We start from the raw sequence: 6,206 nt of genomic DNA, 5'->3' as shown, positions 1-6,206 counted from the left end.
ACAACTGGAGAAAGCCCGCGGGCAGCAACAAAGACCCAACGCAGCCAAAAATAAATAAAAATATAATAAATAAATTTTTTAAATATTTAAAAATTAAAAAAAAAAAAATAGCCTTAATTTCCTCTTTGAGTCACGGTCATAATGTTTATCCAGCCCACCTCACAGGGAGTTGGGAAGATCAAGTAGAATGGTGCACATAAAAGTATGTTTAGATATTAAAGAAGCTGGGGGGAGGGGGGGTCTTTATTAAAAGTTTATTCAACCAGCAAGAGACTGGGAAAAGGTGTGGTGAGTAATACAGAAAAAGAAAAAGAACTCTTAATCCCCTGTAATAGTCACTCCTTTCATGATACATTTGATCATCTAAAAAAGTGTTCTTCAAAGTATGGTGTGCCTACTGGTGGGACACAAGATTATTTTTAGATGTACTTGAAAAATGTATTTTAATAGTTCTGTGCTCTAAAGTACTTTAGAAAAATAAAAAAACCCTGTGATTTCCCAGGTTATTGTTGAGAATTCAGCTAAGTATAAAAAGTGAGTCGATTTAAAATGAATTAAATAATAAAGTTCAGGTATTACTTGGATCTGACAAACATGGTAAAAGTAGAAGGCAAATGATTTTAGAAAACACTGACAAAAGTGCTCTGTTTGAAAACACAGTCTTATCTCGGAGGAGCTTGTCAGGTCTATCTCTGATCTCTCTTGATCTCTTCATGTCTTCAACAACAGTAATAATAACAGTAAAGAGCTCTGTTGACATTCTCTCCAAAGCTCACCCCCCACCGCCACCTCCCCGACTCTGTGTGAATTCACTTACCCCATAAGGAAGGCAGTTCGAGCCAATGGGTGGTTTTATTCCTTCTCCAAGAAATACGCTTTTTACCCTGCCTTACACAGAGGATTCAAACCAAAGATGTACCTCTACTCAGGGCATGAGTCTCTACTTTGAAAAGTGAGAATTTACTCTTGGTATCTTAAACATGTTTCAGAGAGAAAGCCTAAGTGCTCTGGAAAGGTTTGTAACAGCCCTACTGGGATCGATTCCTCAGTTCAGGCCCTGAGTATTTGCCGGTCCCTAGATGCATCTTAGCTGCTAAAGGTTGAAAGCTAGTGACAACTATTCTACTGCAAGGCTTGTTTTGCAAGCCTTTGATACAGGGCTTTCATTTAAGATGGCTTCTCCAGGCTTGCTGAGAAACCAATGTTGGCCTGATGTGACTTCAGAAGAAAGCAACATAGTCTTCTGTATTAAGGGACTTCAATGGACCATGTTCAATTTTTCTCCAAATATAATCTAGCAACTTAAACAGCTGTTGAGAGTAAAATAAAGAAGCATCATTTATTTAAAAAAAAAAAAACAAAAAAAGCACCTTCAGGTATTTTCTTGAGAAGTTCCTGGTCTAATACAGACATTTTCTCTCACCAGCAGTCACACAGCTAGGGGTAGTCTGAGATCCGAACCAGGGTCTCTCTGGTTCCAAAGACAGGGACTTTCCCCCATACCACAGTCCTTGTACTCAAATCCTGATTGATATAAAGGAGTAGCACTTTTAAAATAATTTCATTAAGGAGAAAAGAGAATCAGAATTTGATTAAGCTATGGGGACAGAAGTGCTTGCACACCATTCATGGGGGCTCCAAGGAGATTGCTGGGGAACTGCTTGGACCCCAGTGCTGCCAGGGCTGTCTGTGTTTGCTAAAATGGCTAAGCCACACTCCCACTGGGGTTGAGCTAGGGATGAGCCCAGAGCAGGGACTGACACACAGTTTGTAGCTCTGCATGTGGACCTCTTCCCCATCCCCCTGCCCCAGAAGATGTAAAGAGGGGGGAAACAGAGGGCCAGGGGTGCTGAGTCATTAAGGAGTGGGGGTGATACGGAGCTGTTTGAAGAGAGAGATTTCCCTCACCCGAGAGGTTTTTCTCCCTTTGACAAATTTAGCCGAAGGAATCTGACAGCAAGCCACAAGCTTTCTCTGTCAGGCTGAGCAGGCAAGAACCATGTGAAATATTTTCCCACGCCACTTCCACCACCCTCACAGAATGCTACCTAAGTAGTTTCCATTTTCCTCCTGTGTTCCTATGCTCAAGGTCAAACAGTAACTGGGAAGCTGACATGGTTTTTGGCTGTTGTGTGGTTTTGCCACTTGGCGGGGAAATTGGAGCAAGCTCTTTCTGATCGTTGGCCCGTTGTGAGGTTGCCCACGAGACAGGCTCTGCACCTGTTGTTGAGTTATGCAGACACGCCAGGCAGGGTCTGCAGAGACTTCACTTGTTAACCTCCTGACGGCAAATGCCTGAGGACGGGTGCCAGGTCTTCCTTAACGTTGTAATGAGCACACACCTTCTACACACGCACTCAAGTTATCCCTATTATTTGTCTTCTTAAATGGATCACCACAAAGAACTTGTTCTGAATTAGTCCAGGTCCCTGATTCTCAGTTGTTTTTGACACTGAAGTCTCTCTTTCCCTCTGCTCTTTAAGCTTGTCCCTTGCTTTGTTGCTTGCCTCTAGCCGGAGCCCTTCAGAATGTCTGGTTCTGGAAGCCGAGCTCATGATACCCTGAGGTTGCCGAGTGGCAGGTCTGGCCCCAGGAGAGAGGTTCTTCAGGTGATGTCAGACTCTGGGCATAGCCAGCAGCTCAAAGCCCTGCTGAGGCTCGTGTGATAACATCCCAGACTAATGGTCTGCTATGAAACACTCCTCAGTATCCCCTAAAACTCTGTTATCTGGCAAGTATTTTGTACTTAATACCCAGAAAATGTGAAATCTCTGGGCTCTTGGGGGTTTTCTGAATGTCAAGTCAGCAAAACTCTAAACAGCTTTTGAAGTGAGTGCATAAAATGTGCTTGGAACAGCGACCTGCCTCCTCATTTCTGATAACAGCTTGATTTAGTCTCACTTATTCTGCCAGAACAGAGTCCTTTATACTGGGGTATGTGGGCTACCACCCCCACACCTTAAAACTCCTTGAAGATTTTGCAAAGGTATCACGCCAAGATAGCTGACATGAATACATTTCCAGTGCTTCAATTTCCATATGAAAATTTCCCCAAATTGATCTGCCTTTGGTGGAAGTGAGGATGCCAGTAGAAGTCCCACTGCAGTCTGAAGAATGAGAAGAAATTCAGACCAACTCCAGTAACATGGCGCTGGGCATCCAGGAAAGAGAAGAGTACTGTAGGGAAACCACCGAGGCCTGGTGGATCAGCCTCGCAGGTTGAGGTGGAGGGTGAGACCCAGGAACTCAGACCTTTTTTTCCCAGGGACAGCAGACCTTTCAAAGGGCCCTGCCCTCCCAGAGCAGAAGTAACTGTAACTGGGAAAAGAATCTCCAGAAAACCCTTTTGTTGGTGCTGGTTATTGGTTTGAACTGTCAAGCTGAATTGATAACAAGTCTCTACGTATGATTTGCCAGTTATTTTTAATTAGGCGAATATAACAGCAAGTATGTGGGGGGAGGGGGATTTTCAATGAATAATTTGATTCCTAAGATCTCTACACACTGTAGATAAATTACTCTCCCATTATAAATGGCTAAACATATACTTTGCTTAACAAAAGCTCAAAGGGGGACAAAGGAAAGATGAGAAATAAATTTGCACGTCTGTTACCCATTTGTAGTTTGCAAGGTATTTTCACATCATCTCATTTAATCCCCTAATATTTTTCCTTTGCCACATTTAAGATAGGAACCACTAGGGTGGGCTCCCTCTGCTCCCAGCCTCCGCTTCCTAAGTGAATCTGCACCTGCACCTTGCTGGCCTCCTTCCCACAGTATTCGTGGGATGCAAGGTGTCCCTGCTCCTGCCCAAGGCTAATTCCACCTCCTCCCCTTCCCTGGGGCCCCATTAATCATCCCCACTAACTTTAGCATCTTCCTTTCAACTGGCTCTTTCCCACATATTAACATGGTCAAATCTCTCCTGTCTTCAGGGAAAGAAGACCTGCCTAACCCGATGTCCCCCTGTGCTGTCTGCATCTCACTCTTCAGTCCTCTGCTGTCTGGTTTCTGCCTCCCATAAGACTGTTCTCTCAGAGGTGAGGCATCAAATCCAGCGGACAGCTTTCAGTCTTCATCCTACTCAAGGTTTCTTGAGCCATTTGGGGCTTCAGACCAATTCTTCCTCCTTGAAACCTCCTCTTTCCATGGCTTCCAGGGCACCCCTCTTTCCAGACCTTTTCCCATCATCTCTAGCTCATCCTGCTCAGGTACCTTCACTGGGTTCTCTTCCTTCACCTGCTTTTTAAGAAACTATTATTTTTGAAACATAACACACATACTGAGAAGTGTACAAATCATAAGTTTACAGGCTGATAATTTTCACAAACTGAACACGCCAAAGTAACTGGCGCCCAGATCAAGAGACAGACTGTTTCCAGTGCCCACAGAAATGGTCCTTATATCCCCTTCCAGCCACCATGCCCCCCAAAGAGTAGCTTGAAAATCAAGCATGAGTTTTGCCTGTGCTTGACCTTTATGTATTGATAAATGTGAACTATGAATGCTTTGTATCTGGCTTCTTTTGCTTAGCATGTGTATGGGAGAATTACCCATGATTTTCTAGATGTAGTTTGTCTCCCGCTCATTGCTGTATGAGCTTTGACTGAGAGAATACACCACAATTCATTTATCCATTCTTCTGTGATGGGTGTTTGGTTAGTTTCCAAGGTTTTGCTATTAGAAGGCATGGTGTGATAAAACACTTATGTACCTGCTTTTTTAAATGGTGAATTCCCTAGATTTCCATCCTAGACCTCTCCCTCTACATAGTCCCCCAGTGAGAATCTGGAATATTTACAGAGTAGATGGGCAAAGATGGCTTAGACATGAAAGCAGTGTCCCCTCTCACTAAATAAGAAAGAAGCTGTTAGAAATGTTTCACGTAAATTTTTTTCAATTGCTATTTTCAAAATCTAAAATTCAATATCTGCACGTTAGCACAACAAAAACCTGAAGTCCAAAATTCTTACAGGAAAGGTTAAATTAGTGCCAGGTAACGTGCAAGATTCTCATAGGAGAGATTAATTTAGTAAAATATTTGTTTTTCAGCAAATGGGGCCAAAGATTCCATAATACTACTGAAAGCTTAGATTCTGTTAGTTTGATCATTAGTTTCTACTCCATGAAAATTAGTGGTGGACCTCTTTTATGACACCGTGTAAACGTTCTAGCAAGGCAGAGTAGAAAATGAGCATGCCAATCTTGCTGCAGTGATCAACCAAGTCAAAGCAACATATGATAGCCCCAAGCAACAAGGCTCATTAATAAGACCACATCAAGTAAGAGTCAAGATTGATTAACAGATAAAATTGAGCTGTTGATGTTTTAGGTAAAAGCAGAGTTCTGGGATTACACTTGCATCAAGTCTGTAAAGGAATTTTTAATGTATTTTGCTACTGATTTACTTGATAATTCAGAAATTATTTTTATTTTGGTATAACCATTCTCAAGAAAAAATGTCAATTTAAATCCAGTAATATAATTAGCAATCCATATTAAAAGATATTACTTTTTTTAAAATAACATGGTAAGTTTATTTTATTTATTTATTTAGTTTATTTGGTTGTGTGGGGTCTAGCTTTTGGCACGTGGGTTCCTTAGTTGAGGCTCCAGGCCTCCTTAGTTGCGGCAGGTGGGCTCCTTAGTTGCAGCTCTCCAGCTTCTTAGTTGTGGCATGCATGTGGGATCTAGTTCCCCAACCAGGGATCGAACCTGGGCCCCCTGCATTGGGAGTACAGAGTCTTGTCCATTGTGCCACCAGGGAAGTCCCAAAAGATATTAATTTTATACCGTCCTGAGGAGGTAGAAAAAATGCACTGCCAAAAGTCGCATGATTTCATTATTTTTCTCCTTGAAAGATATTTTTAAATACAAGGCATGTAGAGATTATTTTTTGAAGAAAAATAATTATCTCTTCTACTCTGTGCCAAATGGTTTGGAAACATTCACCATTTCTCTCTGATGATAAACTATGTGGTATTGCTTCTACTTTTAAAAACAAAGAAAAAATGTGTTTACAGTTTCCCTTTGAGGCTCTTTAGAAAGAATTCTTGAACACTTAGTGAACGGTAAATAAATGTTAAACAAAAAGCTGGTTCAAAATTGGAAACAAATAGCAATGTCCCACTTGATTCACTGGCCACCAAAGTACAGTATTTACAGAATCAGTTGATATAATTTTCAGTTTTGATAAACTATGAAAG

The sequence above is a fragment of the Neophocaena asiaeorientalis genome, unplaced genomic scaffold, assembly GCF_003031525.2.
Source record: "Neophocaena asiaeorientalis asiaeorientalis breed wild unplaced genomic scaffold, Neophocaena_asiaeorientalis_V1.1 scaffold147, whole genome shotgun sequence".
NCBI lineage: Eukaryota > Metazoa > Chordata > Mammalia > Artiodactyla > Phocoenidae > Neophocaena > Neophocaena asiaeorientalis.
Note: the sequence above shows the minus strand (reverse complement) of the source record.